At 35.1% G+C, this 17,441-nt stretch overlaps 1 pseudogene; it reads left to right on the top strand.

Annotated features, from left to right (window-relative positions):
* Positions 1 to 2,698: 2,698 nt before the first annotated feature.
* On the top strand, positions 2,699 to 17,103 carry LOC129066835 (PCNA-associated factor-like; annotated as a pseudogene).
* Positions 17,104 to 17,441: the final 338 nt, after the last annotated feature.

The raw sequence follows: 17,441 nt of genomic DNA, 5'->3' as shown, positions 1-17,441 counted from the left end.
TAATCTGACATTTTTGTACCTTATGTAGTAGTCACTGCAGTAAGTCTAGCACACATCTGACACCATACGTAGTTATTACAGTATTCCCTATGCTTTGATTTACTTCCCTATCATTATTTTTATAACTGGCAATTTATACTTTTTTTTATCCCTTTCACCTTTTTGCATCATCTCCCCAACCCCCCACCCATCTGGCACCTATCAATTTGTTTTTTGTATCTATGTGTTTGTTTCTTTGTTCATTTATTTTACCACATCTTATTCCATTTGTCTATCAATGGACACTTCACTTGCTTTCATATCTTAGCTATTTTAAATAATGCTGCAATAAACATAGGCGTGCTTTTGATTTGCATTTCCCTGATGATTAATGATGTTGAGCACATTTTTATGTACCTGTTGGCCATCTGTATGTCTTCTTTGGAAAAATGTTTATTCAGATCTTTTTCCCACTTTTAATCAGATTGTTGTGTGTGTATGTTTTGCTATTGAGTTGTGTGAGTTTTTAAATTTATTTTTGATACTAATCTCTTATCAGATATATATTTTGCAAATATTCCATAGGTTGCCTTTTCATTTGTTGATGGTTTCCTTTGATGTGCACAAGCATTTTAGTTTGATTTCCCATTTTTAAAATTTTGCTTTTGTTGCCTTTGCTTTTGTGTCAAACCCCCCAAAAAACCATTGCCAAGATCAATGTTAAAAAGTTTACTGCCTATGTTTTCCTCCAGGAGACTCATGGCCTCAGAAAATAAGAACATACACACACATATATCTATGTGTTTATACACGTACATATATACACATATATATATGTGTGTAGAAATATTTAGAACCATTTAAAAGTCTGGTAGTAGGATATTGGTCATATAATTGTGGCTCATCAATTGTTATTAATAATTCTGTGCCTTAGAATAATATGAAACCCTGAAAATTAAGTAAAAAAAACAAGTAATAAGTAGGTGGATTTAAAATGGTTTACTATTTGGAAGATGGGTGCCAAAATATTACCTGTGACTATCTCTGGCTGGTGGAATTGCATGCAAGATTTTCTTTGTATTTTTCTAGTTGTCTTTACAAGACATGTTTTGGATTTTAATCAGCATAAAATTATTAACATTGAGAAGCTAAATTAAAATAATATTCACTTAATTCATTCCTTAGTAAAATGTTATTAATTTCTTCAGAAACTTATTGCTTAAGTTTTTAAAGTATGTCAATCATGAGCTAGTTTCAAGTGAGGTGTGACCCCTGAATCGTCATTTCTCAAGTGAGCAAGAAAGGGGCTCAGCTCCAGTGAACAACTGGAATAAAAACAATAGAGTTCCAACTGCAAATTTATTTAGTCTGTGTCTGTGTGATACCTGAATAATGTTAGTTCTGTCAAATCAGACAATCCAGGAGCCAAACTCAATAAAATGTAAAAATCAGCCCCAAGAGGTTTTTGACAGTTGTGAAATCTAACCTGAAATTTTCCCATTGCCCTGTGTTTGACAATAGCCTAAGGAGATAGGAAAAAAAAATTGGCTGTGTTACATATTTCTTTTTCAAAACAAGAAGAGTCTGTTAAATTAATTTTTAAATGTTACTATAGGCCTCATTGTAACTGTTTTTCTTTCTTACTCATTAATTTATATTAAAAAAGTTCTAGCTTTTCTATACCATCAATGCTCCTTATGGGAAAAGATTCAAAATATGCTCAGGAAAAACCCAAAATATGTGTACAATAAAATCAGTTGTTCTTATCATACTTCCATGGCCCAGGGAAAATTAGTGCCTGCCAAGTTTTCTGAGCTTCCATGCTTCAGTTATGTTTTCTCTGTGTTCCTTAACTATGTCAAGCTCATTCCCCTACAGGACCCTTGCACTTGCTGTTCATTCTACCTAGAGCCCTGGACAATTTTAGTCTCGGTTTTCCCATGATTCATTCTTTCTCATCATTAAGCCTTACACCAGGGGGCATCAATTTCAGGAAGGTCTCCTTTGACTAGGTACCTATTCTAAAGCAGGCTGCCCACACAGCCCAGTTGTCATATCACTCGGTTTTACTGTTATCCTAGCATCGATCACTACTTAAAATTAACTTTATTTGTTTACTGCCTGTCTCTTTTCACTAGAATTCGTAATTCCATATAAGCCTGTAGAGTTATGTTCAGTCTTATTCACATTTGTATTCCCACAACTGTGCCCAGCACTTAATAGACTCTAATTCAATTATTTGTTGAATAATTGAATGGATAATCTTCTCTGAACAAATGACATTTAAAGATATCAACAATTAGTATAATTTTTTTCATGGAATATTGTATTCGTGTAGATAATTTCCCTTAAAAATAACATTACTGATATTGATGCATAAGAAGGGAAAGAAGAAAAACAAATTTAACAATAAAAACTAACTTCATGGGTTAACGCATTTTAAAAGATATTTTCACAATTAAAAATTTTTCCACTGTAGTTTCCTTCTTGCTTAAACTTTTGGTATTTTCCCTGTATAGCTTCTCCTTGGAAAAATTATTGAAAATCTGTATTAAAATAATGTGTGTGTGTGTGTGTGTGTGTGTGTGTGTATGCATGTATGTTGTTTTTAGCCTTCATTTTCTGATAATAAGACTGTCTGATTTGGACAGATGGTAGATTTCCTTTTTGCATTTCGGCCACGTTCAGCCCTGCTTTGTTATTGTTTGAAATTCTGAGAATGTTCTACACACGTTTACAAAAGAGAAACATTTTGGCCGCTGATAAACGGATGACAAGTATGATATAAATGCTTGGGGAAGCTCCTTTAGGATCTGTGCAGGAGACCTGCACATCTGTTTCCAGCTGTGCAACTACTCAGAACTGAAATGACTAATCCTGGTTTGGCCAAAGTTGGTAATTATTTTACTGCTGATCTGAAGATCAAAGGTTATTCCCAGGAAGTAAGGAGAGGGCAATGGACTTTCTATCTAACAGCAGTGGAGATTTATGCAAGCAATCATTTGGTTCATGGCTTGAACATTAACCTGGTGCTAATGCATATGGATGACAGCAAAAATGTAAACAGTCTTGATGTGATATTAATTATAATTGGCTAAAAGTAAATTAATCTACTGGTTTTGAATCATCTTTGCCCTTTGCGTGGCCTCACATCCTGACCCCAAATGTTAGGAAAAATCTACAGCTACTATGTCATATTTTTAAAAGAAAGTGAATAACTATAAATCCTTGGTATCATTCAAAAAATTTTTAACTCTCTCCTCATCAAAATAATTTCACATTGAAAATATTTACTTTAAATAACTTCCAAAGGTGAGGACAGTCTAGCTCTACTTGTATATTCATGAGAACTCTTAAAAATGTAAGTGTTCAATATTATTTTTTCATCATGAAGCATATTATTCTTTGCAGTCAGTTTGTGAGAGGTACTATCTACATTTTCATTGTTCTCTGATATCAAGCCAATCCGCTATGAAGAGGAATGATTAAATGAGAAATAATTAAATTTTAAGAGTGCATACTTTATATGTATATATCAAACTCTTCTTAAATTCAACAAGAATTTTGGAGCCTATGTAAACATTGAAAAGGACTTAAGGATTTAGGTACATACCATACTTAATAGGGACTTTTTTCACCTTAATAAATTGTATTTTGCATTCACATTTTAATTTCCTACACCTGAGAAAACAGATAATTTGTCTTCCCCAAACTTTTATTGTATATTATTTAAAAATTCCTTTTACAAAATAGTGAATATTCTCTTAAGTGTATATTTAAAATGTCTATATTTAATGATCCTAGAAATAATGCCAATAATATTTATTTTTCATAAAAACTCTATCTCTTATTATAGATTCTTCTTTGACATAATATACTCCCACAGTCAGCATTAATCTTGGTATATAAAGTATGTTCAAAGTAACAATCTATAGAATGGGTATTTCTCAGCATTATAACTGGCTAGAGTTTTTATCTACTTAATATTATTAGAGTTACAAAACTAATCTAAAATCCTGTCCTCTCAATATTGCTAGCTTTATTATTTAAACTAAAATGTCATTTGTTGATGAAATAGGTAGGAGCAAAGAAAGAAGGGCACACAGTTAATTCTTTAGGTTTGCCATTTCAGCCATAACTTCTGCTCCAAGAATGCCTGAGATTTAGTGTTACAAGGATTTCTAGCTACTTTCAGGAATTTTAGGCTCTTGTTTTGTGTAGTCCTAGCAGCTAAACATTTACTTTTAAACATTAATGACATTTAGATATATTTGGTATTTATCTTTCTTGGAGCTTTCTTTTTAAGCCAAAGATGTTGAAAATTGTTTAAATGCTTGCTAATATTAGGGCTCTCAGTTGTAAAAGCTTGCATGGTTCTGTGAGTACTTTCTCATTTTGCTTATTGGCAGTAAAGTTATTGAAGTGACCAGATTTATAATTAGTGATTTAAATTTCAATGTATAGCTTTATTTAAATATTAGCATGTAGTTGTGGCAGCACCTCCTTGGAATGAGCGGTCACAAACATTTATAAGTGGTCAGTATCTCTTCAACATTTCTCTTGATGTGATTTGTTACACGTCCTTTTCCAGGCAGAGATGATTAGTAGCAGATCTTAACTACATTTAATACATGTTTTGCAATCAAGAATTTGGTTCTTAGACTTGCTTTTTAAATCCTAAATAACAATGTTAGTCTAAAAAAATTTCAATTTGCTTTTAATATCCCAGTTGATCACATGTAAGGATGACTATGTCTTCATTCCAGCTATACTTTATTTGGAGTTCTTGCTCTGTATTCTCATCATAGTTATGTTTCACCTCAAGAAGTTTATTAGCATTTCAGACATATTATGAATGTTATGAAGCATGTACTCTATGACAATAAATATAGAGGACTGTTCTCTTTTGCATATGTCTTTTTAATTCTCCAGATAAAGGGTGTTAAGGAAACATACAGTGATGGAGCTCACGGGACTCAGTGATATTTTCCTGGGTGTTATGTGGATCACCACATACCTGAGGAAACCAGTCGTTGATTATTGGTGCATAAGTCCAAAGTTTTTCCAAAACACCTATAATTTACTATAATGAACTGTCATGTGTCATGGAGCAAATCCATATTAGTTTAAGAAATAATATGGTGTTTTCCATATTATAGTCCATTCATATTTAGTCCATTCATATTTAGCCTTTATATGTATTAGATAGGGTCTAACAGTGATTTTCAACCTTTTTCATCTCATGGCACACAAAAGCTAATTGCTAAAATTCTGCAGTTCACCAAAAAATATGTTATAGTTTTAGCCAGTCAGATGATAAAATAGGTATAATTTTGATTGATTTACAAAAAAAAAGTAATTACCTACCTTCTTTGCTCCAAAGTGACTTTTTAAAAACTCATGTGCCTATACTTGTATATAAGGATTTCTGTTACCAAGAATTAACCACTTAGATACAACCTTATTATGTGACTTGATCAATAAGGTACAACTCTATTATATGATCTAAGTATTTATAGCTCAAGACAGGGCATTTATCCCCAGACGGCTATTGTTGTGTTGGCTGTTGTCATTTTTTATTTGACAATCTAAAGAGAAAGAGATCAGTACCCCTGACTAAATAGTCAGATACTAACTGAACTAACAAGCAAAGTAGAGACAGATTCATAGAGAGCAGGCTGACAGGTCTGGAGAGGGCTGGAGGCCAGGTGGAGGGATCAAGCAAAAATGGGAGAAAAAAGAACAGGGTGTGGTGATTGTGGGGGTGGAGTGGGTAGAGGTAGAAGAGGATAAGGGGGGATAAATGATGATAGAGAATAAATTTAATTTAATTTAAAAATTAAAGAAATAAAAACTCTGAGCACACTGGTTGAAAATTGTTGGTCTAATTGGTACTACGCTCAATCTTTCTAGCTTCATTAAGAATATCATCTCTTCCATGCCTCTCCAACCCAAGAAAAAAAATCTCGTGCTGAACCACGCATAAAAATGCAGCCCACTCCCATTCCTGCCCTCCCAACTCCCGTTTCTCTAGTATTACTGGCATATTTTCTGGAAATTCTACATTCATCTAATGCATGGCATTTATTACTCTGAAGGACCCATAGCTGGACTCTCAAAGACAGCTTTAGTTTTGAGTCTGCCTGTCAGTCTGTTAGTTGTGGCTAATTGCTGCGGTATGTTAGGTACAATGCTAGGCATTTAACATATTGTACATTACTTCCTTAGAGTTCTACCGCTCAGAGTGAGCATTATTGTCCTTTATTATAGGTAAATAAATTAAGAGCCCTAAATGATAATTAAAGGATGGAGTTCGAACCTACATCTGCTACAATTCAAAATAAGTCCTTTATAAACTATGTAGTATGGTCTCTAGCAAAGTTTAAATGATGATTTTAGTGCCTCTATTGTTATATTGGGTTAGAAAATGTAGTCTGCCCTTTAGAGAATTTTAAGTATTTTTGTTTGTTTTGATGTAATTGCTGCTTTGTGATTGGAAACAGTCCATAAAAGACTTGACTTCCATGGGTGGCTGTATTTTTTTCTCAAGTCATTAGAATATAGAACTTATTTATATAAACTTAGACATGATTTTTTAATAGAATTTTATTTTTATTTTTGTAGTCCTCATAGTGTCACTCACAGAAATTTTCATGTAACAGGCACTCAATAAATTCAACAAATGTTTATACAACGAATGACAATTCCAGTTGACTTTGGAAATAGGTCAAATAGTGAGAAAACTATATTTTTATGCAGTTTCTAATTGTTTACATAGAATGAGCATATATGAACACAAGTTTCTCTCTATTGTTCATTCTGTAACTCACAATTTTAAATAACTCTTTGAAGGCTTTTTCTCCATGAAATTTTTATTTTATTAAGTCCAACGAAATGTAGACTCCTTTGTGAGTGTGTAAAAGTATTTTCCTTGAGAAAAGGTTTTGTGGGTGTGATAACAACAAGGGATAATTGATTTAGAGAGAAGTGAGGCTGAATGAGACAAAAAGTAACGAGAGGTGACTTCCTAGAGAAGGGCATCTTATCTCCCCTCTTCCTGCCACCCACATACACACCCACATACCACAAATCTCCTCACACTAATGTGTATATGACCCAGATTTTCCCAGTACAAGTTTATTTGGACTAATTAACTACTCTTGTGGGATACAGCTATTCTCCTTTGCCATTCAAAGCCCAGTAAACAGGCGTCACGTCAGATCCTGCGGATTCCACAACAAACGGCACAGCCTGCTCAGAGAGCTCGGGCTTCCGCAGAGGAGACCGAAGAGTAAAAGGTCATTGCAAGATAGTTTTTAAAACGCGATGAGAGGTGATAACTGGAGCATTTAGCAGAGGGATCTAACCCAGGATCACTGTTCAAGGAAAATTTCTTGGAGAAAGCAGCATTTATGCTGAATTTTGAGCCTTATTAAATCAGCTGTTTATACTGTCCTGTTCAGTTGCTTTAAGTGGTCCCAGCAGATAATGAACCTTCCTAGATGCAGATAACATCTCTTGAATAGATACTGTAAAGGCCTCCTAAGTGGTTGTTTGATATTCACTTTGCCTTTTGATTTGCGTTTTCCACACCACAGTCAAGTTATGATCTGGTATATCTGTTCATGTATTTTCCTGCTGAAAAAAAAAAAAAACTCTCAATGACCTTCCAGAGTCCCAAGGTAAAGAGAAAACTACTGTAAATGACTGAATAGCCCCTGTGGCCTCTCCCCTGCCCACCTCTCCAGACTCATCTGGCACCATGCTCTACTCACTCTGGGCAGGCAGCATACCTGCCCCTTTAATCCGTGTTTTTATCATTCCAGCAGATTACTGAGTTCAAAGCACCCTCTGCCATCTATGGGCTGTTTGTCCTCCAGCAAGTTGCCTAACTTCTCTGCGCTTCAGTTTTCCATCTGTAACGGGAGGGTAATGACATCCCTATTTACCTCTTAGTATAAAGATTATATTAGTAAATAAGTAGGGAGGCACAAAATAGAAACTAAGTGTTTTAAACTATTTTCATTTATTTAGAGGCTGTGATATGCAGAGAACTATATTAGACATTTTGTGTATTCTATACGTTTACATTTTACCCTGATCTGATATTTCCTTCCTTTCCCAGGTTTATAATGGCAAAATCTACTATACATTTCACCACTCCAAATGATTGAAAAACAGAAAACAAAACAAAGCAGAAATTGGTTACATTATACTTATTTTAAAATCATATAGATTCCCAGACATTAGATAAAAAACACTTAACATATTTTTCATTATTTAACATTTAAAATCACATATAATTAAAGGTAGGTAAAATGAAAAGTTTTTAATAGCACAGCCTTCTGGATCCCAAAGAGTCATCAGAGCAAGATTGGCAATTGTTCAAGGCAAATTTAGAAAATGCCCTCAAATAATTGTCATTATTTCGTTTCAGAAATGTGTTAAGCACTTCTCAGATGGATAGTTCACTCTCAGCCCCAAACTTTGTACTGTCCGACTTATTAAAACTTTCCCCTGACCCATGTGTATTTACATTTCTGAAATAACACACTGTTCTCTAATTAAGTATCAGAAAATATGAAAGTTTTTAATTCTCACTTTTTAATTTAAAAAGAAAAGTTCTAGTTACACACCAATCTACCTACTAAAAAGTATCCTGAGGCTTATGTGCACTTATGAGCTTAAGCTGAACACTTGTTAGAGAAGAGCATTTATACTTGACATAAAGCATAAAGGCAAAGGTCAAACAAGCAGAGCATCCTAAGAAGAGCCATAAAAAGAAAAATTTACATGCTATAAGCTGTGTCAAAGAAGAGTGAAACCATCTTTAAGAATTCCTACTAAACAGCATGTAGTGTGTCTCTCTGTGCTACGTACGCTGTAATAAACCATAAATCCTGGGAGCACTTTCTCTTTTCTTCCATTTGCATCACATTCCCCCACCTCCCCTGACCCTCACTCTCCTTCCTTGCCTGCCTTTACCTCATTCCTTTAACTGGTCTTAGTAAAAATACTTCTTACTGACTTAATGGATAGAAGGCATTGATCAAACTCTTTAAAAACACAGAACTTTCAAAATAAGAAGCATGAATTTGGCTGTGTCGTTGCTGTTGAACAGAACAGTAGTGTATGAGGTTTGACATTAAGGCAACACTGTGGGAATATGGAATGGTCCAGTGGAACGAGTTATGAATGTGAACCTATATCTGGATTTCAGAAGGGTCTTACCACAAGCACTTTAATCATGGCACTTTTCAAAAGAATCAATGTATGTTTTTTTCTCTTTAAAAAGAAGATGGGTAATCCACAGATGTTATGTTTTCCAACTCTTTTGAACATGGTAGTGAATAGCTTTTCTAATGCTATTGATTTTGTGGTAAGACTACATAAATTCTACATAAAACACAGTAAATAGACCTTTAAAAATTGGAAAAAGTATGAAGAAAGTTCCTTTCTATAACTACTTTTATAACATGAAAAAGCTTGTCTCCTTTTTCATGAGCTTTTTACTACCATCTTGCTCAGGTACCCATTTCAAACTTGTAAGCCTATGCTGGCACGTCTTTCCTTTCCTTTTCTTTGTTTTTAAAATCTAGACTACATTCCTGTTCTTAAACACATTGAATATATTTCAAAAAGTACAAACAAAAATAACACTGTGTTAAATTGAATTTTACTTACTAATTGTGGAAATGAATGATGTGGAAATGTATTACAAAAATATGTGATGAATGTTAAGTTTAGAAAGATAATTGATTATGTATTTAATAGATCAAAAACTTTAGTAATTAAGAGTAAACACTGTCTACAATAGAAAATGTTAGGTCACTATTAGAGTGACTTCTAATTTATTGAGGCTAAAACAAGCCAAGTGCTATAATAAAAAAAAGTCAGAATTGTAGATAAATTGTTTATGGTAGCTTCTAAAATAAGTAATCTTTGCAATCCTCATTTTGTGAATAAGAAGGACTATTGTGTTGTAATGTGATTTCATAAGGTTTTTTATATTTATTAAAACTACAAAAATAACTTATAAAAGTAGAGATTTTGGTTGAATATTAGTACCAGGACAGGACTAAAGAAAGGGATATATCCAGGACAATTTATAGATTATAGACAAGTTGAAGTAGGAAATAATTTATATGCTCTAGCTTTAGAAAGAAGTCTTTCATCAGGAATGAACACCGTCCACCAAAAGATAACATTTCTATGCTAAGTAAATATGTTGGATTAAAATGATAAGCCCTAAGGATTTTTCAATCAAATTAGTTTCATGGTTGTAGAGGAGAAGCTAATTTGTAATCTCTCTCATTGCATAGAGGCAGGAACAGCTTAATGTGGAAGCTGAACAAGCAATGTGGAATACTTGAAATACTTCCAATATAATCTGTATCTTTTTGTTAAGCATTGCCTTCCTTGGAAACTGTCCTTTAAGCCATAAATAATCCTGAGAAGTTCTTAGTAAGGAGGGGACTCTGGAGTGACCTAAGGAATCCTGAAGTGGTAAAGTGCACTGAAAGGGACTGACCAAGGAGACATTCCATTCAGGCTGAGGTCTCCCCTCCTGGTAGAAATGGAGAATCGGTGTAATCATGAGGTTGACTGGGTGTTACATCTTACAGTGTTTTTGACCACTGAGTAGAGAAGGTGTACATAGATGTATCTCTTGAATTATAAGCCAATGTCTGCTAAACAGAATGCATATTTATTTATTTATTGTTTCCAAACTGGAAATCTGGAGTTAAAATTTTAGAATTCATTTTTGGGTTAGGCAATGTTTTGAAAGTAGCCAGGCTAAGAAACTTTTACTGCTGTTAGGAAGAAACTTACTTTTATAATGGAAATGTTCAAAGCTTCATAGCTTTTAACCTGCATATTAATAAATACACAGTTGTGTCAGTTTGGTACTCATTCAAAAGTTGAAACGGAAAACAGAGAAAAATAGCTCACATTCCAGAGTTGGGGTGTTTCAGTCTGTAAAATATCCTAATAACATGTAGGTATGGAAACCAATACCCTCATTATGACTTACCTGGAAATGAAGGTTCATAGTGAACTAATTTTACCTAATAACAGAGCATAGTTTTCCAGTAATTATCATCAACCATCCATCCATTTTGTTTCCTTCACCACCTGAGATTTATGGATAGCAGGTATAATTGCACTACTTTGTTTTCTGGTAAGTTTATCTGTAGATCTGCTAACATAATAGCAGCTTTTTTTCTTCTTTTGAAACCAGTAAGCTTTCTCTATTGTGTCCTGCAAGAAAGAGGTGAAATCTAAAGTTGATTTAATTCCTTTGTGTAGTTTAATTTTTTTGTCATGCTTTCCCTTTGCCATAAAATCAATTTCAAATAATTTTAGTGCTGTTTTATGTAGATTTGAATCAAGAAATAGGGATCAAATGTTTGTTTTATACTTCACACATTTAAAGACTCAAGGGTACGCATATTTTTAGCTGGGCCTTCTAAGTTCTTAGTCTTATTATGCTTTAGGAAATGGAAAAGAAACTAGCATTGGCATTCTACATGGTGTAATTTGGATCCTTGATTTTTCTGGCTTTCGTTCACATGCTAAGGATTTGGCATAGTGAGGCCAAGACCATTATAAATAGACCCCTTGCTTCTGAAATACTGGGAGCATTATGTTCATAATACAAGAAAGCTTAAAAACATTGCTTTCATTATGATTGGAGCTGCTATAACAATTCTGTAGACGTACTGTTTATATCTGGATTTATTTTTCCCAATATTTTTTTTTGTAAAAGCCTTCCATTTTTATTTTGTAGATGGCTGAAAAAATTGGTTAAATGAAATCAAGATGTGCTGATGCCAGAAAGATGTGTAAGCAATGAAATATGATGACTTAAAAAGTCAGTTTTGTTCCTACATCATCCAGGCTTACCACTTACACTATTCACATACGTTGGATACCTGCCATATTTCTACTTTGCAGTAGGAAGAACTGGCCCAGAAGCTTCCTCTTTGTATATTTATGTGGGTGGGAAAGGAAATCCTCTGGAAAAGTTACTTTGGTAAAAGTTATTGTAATTTTTGTGCAACTAGATCTCCATACTCATAGAAAAATCTAATTTATTTTATAAATTGATTTACTTTAAATGAGTTGAGCTGATAATTGAACATCAAATGGACAGATTCAGTAATAAATTCGGTCACTCCTTAGTTGTTTTATTTAAGCATAATATTTGCCCATTATTGCTGACACATATTAGTCTATATTGATTGTTATTTACCTACTCACCTGTGACACCAATTCTCTGAGAAGTCCTTTAATTCAATTTAATTCTGACACTGACTCTCTAGAGTTAGTGCCAGCCCTACAGGTGAAGGGCAAAGTGTTTCAGGATACTGCCACTAGGCCACACTTCAGATGTTACGTGCAGGACCGAGACACCTGCATTTTTTATCAAACTGCTAAAAAGTCAGAGGTTCCCACAACTACCATTCAGATTTGTTACTTTGCTAGAATAACTAACAGAACTCACCCAAAGCACTATATTTATGATTACAGTTTTATTACAAAGGGTACAGCTCAGGGCCAGCCAAGGGGAAATGACACATAGGTAATGTCTGGGGTGGGGTGAGGTGGTCCAAAGCGTCCATGTCCTCCCTCTTTGTGGAATCTAGGTCTGTCACCTCCCTGACATTGATTTGGTATTCACCAACCCATAAGCACCACTGAGACTGTTGTCCAGAGTTATTTTTGAGGTGCCATTCTGTGGACAAGTTTGATTAAATCATTAACCTAGTGATGAACTCAAAATTTCAACCCCTATTCTATTGCAAGACTTTGGGGCAGCACAAAGTTTCAGTCATGTGGTTGGTCTTTCTGGAGACGAGCCTCTGGCCCTGAAGTTATCTAGGGGCCCACCAAGACTCACCTAATTTGCATAACAAAGACACTCCTACTCACAAAATTTCTACTGTGGCAAATCCAAGTGTTTTTGAAACTCTAAGACAGGAGCCAAGGACAAAAACTAGAAATTATTTATTATGCCACCCACGTCAACACATTTATTTTTCAAGTGCTAATTTATTACAGAGAGAATAATAGTTTTCTAATAGTCCTTCTGGAGTTATTATAACTGATTGAATTATTATGATAATAAAATAGAAAACTTGAATATAACTTTGAGGGTTAAAAACATAACATTTTGTGTCATATAGTGAAATCATTGAAAAATGACTTAGTAGAATGTTTATTGTATTTAACATCTCTTCTTTTAAAAATCTAAATATGGTTGAATTAGTGAAAAGTAATTTCCTTTTTTTATTTTATTAGTCTTCTTTTTTTAAATTCTTCTCTTTTGTGACAGATAAAAACCTACCTCATTAATGAAATTTGAAATAAGCAAATTGTTTATTGACTATTTCCAGTGAAAAACTGTGTCGTTCACAGTTTTCTGGGTTATCTGATGCTAAGTCTGAGTGCTCTGTATCTTTAATTGCCTTTGAGTACTTCACAACCCTGTAAATTGTAATTAGCAGTGTTGCAAAATAATTTCTGCCTTTAGACATGCAAATAAACTCTGTCTGGTAGAGAGTCAAGTGATTTGCTGACTTTGCTATGGAGGAATTCAGTTTTGTGTCTCTTTACAAATTCATTTCAGTATTTTTAATTTAATTTATATGGAAGCAGTACTTTTAAGAAAGAAAAGGGACCTCTTGTATCTTGTTAAGACAAAGCAGAACATAATTTTTAGGGAGATTTCCTGAAAATCATTTATATGCTGCTAACAGTAACATTGATATCTCTAGCCTAGTTTTCTAGCCCTAATTTTTGATTCCAAGGTTTTAATGCTAAGCAAATGGAGGAATGGAATTGAAGAATTGACTGAATTGATATGAAGAAAGCTGCATATAGAGCAGGTCTGAGGATGAATGTCACAGATAGTTAGATATATGAGGTTTTAATTCAATGGCAAAGTCTCAGTAGAAATAGAAATTGGGAACTGTCAGCATTTACATGGTATTTTATAGCCAGGGAACTGAATGAGATCATTAAGGGCGGCAGTGTAGGTGGAGAAGAGAAAAGGAAGAATGAGCCCTGGGATTCTGTACATTACATGCCTAGAGGTGTGAGGTGAAACCAGCAAAGGAAGCTGAGAGGGAACAGCTAGTAAGTTAGAATGTGAACAGAGAGACTAGGATATGTTGGAAGCCAAGTGAAAAAGTGTAGCAAGAACTTCACTCAAATGGTCCTGGGATGTCAGTTAAGATGAGGATCCAGAATCAATTACTGAATTTACCTATATGGAAGTCATTATTGCTCCTAATAAGAGAAAAAGGGAGAGAGCAAATACTAGGCTGAAGTGAGTCCTTTCCCTCTATTACCACACTATTGTCTGTATGTATTTTTAATATATTTTATTGATTATGCTATAATCATAATCCAATTTGTCCCAATTTTTCCCCCTTTGCCCCCATCCAGCCAGTACCCCCCCCCATTCCCTTGGGCAATTCACCCCCTTAGTTAATGTCCATGCATATAAGTTCTTTGGCTTCTTCATTTCCTATACTGTTCTTAACATCCCCCTGTCTATTCTGTACCTACCAATTAAGCTTCTTAATCCCTGAAGCTTTTCCCCCATTCTCCCCCTTCCCCCTCCCAACTGATAACCCTCCAAATGATCTCCATATCCATGATTTGTTTCTATTCTGCTTGTTTGCTTATTTTTCAGATTCAATTGTTGATAGCTGTGAATTTATTGGCATTTTAATGTTCATAGTTTTTACCTTCTTTTTCTTAGAAAGTCCCTTTAGCATTTAATGGCTTGGTGAAGATGAACTCATTTAGCTTTACAATATCTGGAAAGCACTTTATCTGGCCTTCAATTCTAAATGATAGCTTCGCTGAATAGAGTAATCTAGGTTGTAGATCCTTGCTTTTCATCACTTTGAGTATTTTTTTCCAGTCCCTTCTTGCCTGCCAAGTTTATTTTGAGAAATCAGCTGACAGTCTTATGGAAACTCCTTTGTAGGTAACTATCTGCTTTTCTCTTGCTGCTTTTAAGAGTCTATCTTTAACTTTTAGCATTTTAATTATGATACGTCTTAGTGTGATACTGTTTGCGTCCATCTTGTTTGAGACTCTCTGTGCTTCCTGCACTTGTATGTCTAATTCCTTCACCAAATTAGAGAATTTTCTTTCATTATATTTTCAAATACATTTTCAATTTCTTGCTTTTTCTCTTCTCTTTCTGGCATCCCTATGATTTGAATGTTGGTAGGTTTGAAGTTGTCCAAAAAGGCTCCTTACCTATCCTTGTCTTTTTGGGCTCATTTTTCTTCTTGCTGTTCTGATTGTATTTTTTTCTTCCTTATGTTCCAAATTATTGATTTGATTCTCAGCTTCATCCACCCCATTGTTGGTTCCCTGTAAATATTACTTGATTTCATTTAGAGTAACCTTCATTTCTGCTTCGGTCTTTTTTACATTGTTGAAATGAGTCCCTTGAGCATCCTTATAACTAGTGTTTAACTCTGCATCTGATGGATTGCTTATCTCCATTTTGTTAGTTCTTTCTCTGGAGTTTTGATCTGGTGTTTCATATGGGCCATTTTCTTTGCCTCCTCATTTTGGCAGTCTCCCTGAGTTTGTTTCTATGTATTACATAGAGCTGCTTTGACTCCCTATCTTAGCAGTGTGGCCTATAGTAGAAAAGTGCACCTGTAAGTTGGTTGGGGAGGAGCCTTATGTAATTGCCAGGGTGGGGCAACCCATGTGCTCTGATATGGTGTTGCTACTCTGTGGCTATGTGTGGGAGAGGGCTCAAAAAAAGGACAATTGCTGCTGCCTGGCCTCTGGAGTTTTGAAGCTGTCCCCTGCCATCCCCCTTGATGCCAGACACTTCCAGTATCTCCCTATGTGCTACTGGTCCCATTCCAGCTGCTGCCCTAGTGCTGGAACCCAGAGGGAGTGAATCTGTATAAGTCCTAAGACCATTTCTGGCCCTTTGAGAAGAGACTTCTGAGAATCCCACAGTTTCTTCTGCCACCCCCACCACCACTGGGGACTTATAGCAAGAAGTTATAGGGATTTATCTTCTTGGGACAGGAACTCTGGGCTGGGTGGTCTGGTGTGATGCTGGGATCCCTCACCCCCAAGGTATCCCTCCTGGTTTTTATCTACCACATATGGGTGTGGGACAACCCGTTCCATGTCTCTGCACATCTCTGTGTCTCTGCCCCTCCTACCCATCTGGCTGCACAGGACTTCTTAATTCCTTGGTTGTTGGACTTCCATACAGCTCAATTTTCTGACTATTCTGGGTGATAGCTGTTATGTAGTTTAGTTGAAATTTTTGCTGTGGTGTGTGAGGCGGCGAGCTGTGTTTACCTATCCCTCCATCTTGACCAGAAATGTCATCAGTGTGTATGTGTTAAATGTATATTTTTTTTGGTTAACTCCCTTACCTTCCTTTATCCAGTTCTTCAATCCCCCTTCCCACTGATAACTGTCAGTCTGCTCCATGTCTCCATGCCTTTGTTTGTATTTCGTTTGTCAGATTATTTTGTTCATTAGGTTCCACACACGAGTGAGATTATCTGGTACTTGTCTTTCTGGGACTGGCTTATTTCACTTATGCGGGCCATGGAGGGGAAATGGGGATGGAAAAAGACTTTACTTGGGGCAATGGGTGCATGATGCAGTGTGCAGATGATGTTTTATTGAGTTATACACTTGAAACCTATACTGTTGGGGTTTTTTGTCCAGGGAAACACTCTCAGCTAGTAAACTATTTGGTTGCTTTTATCTCCTAGAGTTTGAATGTGGTGTGGACTAAAGCAGACAATGTCCCGGGCACCTACAGAAAGGTGATGGCTTCTCAAGCCCCCAGGAAGATGTTTGGTTCCTCCACCTCTGCTACTAATTCCACATCCCCTTCATCTAGGAAAGCTGAAAATAAGTATGCAGGAGGGAATCCAGTCTGGGTGCACCCAACTCCTAAATGGCAAAAAGGAATTAGAAAATTCTTCACACTGTCCCCTAAAGATTCTGAAAAAGAGAATTAGATTCTTAAGGAGTCAGGAAGCAGTGGCTTAGGAATAGAAAAAAGTATGTCCTTTGCCATCTGATCACACAGATGACGAAGAATAGAACTTTTAAAATTCATCTTGACTAATGTCTTCTATTTTCTCTGGTGTTCTAGGATGTAAATGTGCATAAATGTATTTGTTCCAGTTAGCATTGTTAAATATACATTTAATTTTTTAAAAAATGAGGGTTAAATATAGTTATTAAAAAGCAAGTAGTTATGATATTGGAATATTTATGAGATAATTATGATTACTTCACTTTAGAATTCAATATAATGCAATATTTGATTTCTTTTACCTGTTATTAAGCTTCTTGTTCTTGCTAAAAATAAATTATTGTATGTTTTGTACAACAAATCTGCGGTATTCCAGATTTGGTTAGATCTTTGTACTGCTGCT

Source organism: Pteronotus mesoamericanus, unplaced genomic scaffold, assembly GCF_021234165.1.
Source record: "Pteronotus mesoamericanus isolate MK-2021 breed Mesoamerican mustached bat unplaced genomic scaffold, CSHL_Meso_final contig_20, whole genome shotgun sequence".
Lineage (NCBI taxonomy): Eukaryota > Metazoa > Chordata > Mammalia > Chiroptera > Mormoopidae > Pteronotus > Pteronotus mesoamericanus.
The sequence above is the reverse complement of the archived record's forward strand: the minus strand, read 5'-3'. Positions and strand labels throughout refer to the sequence as shown.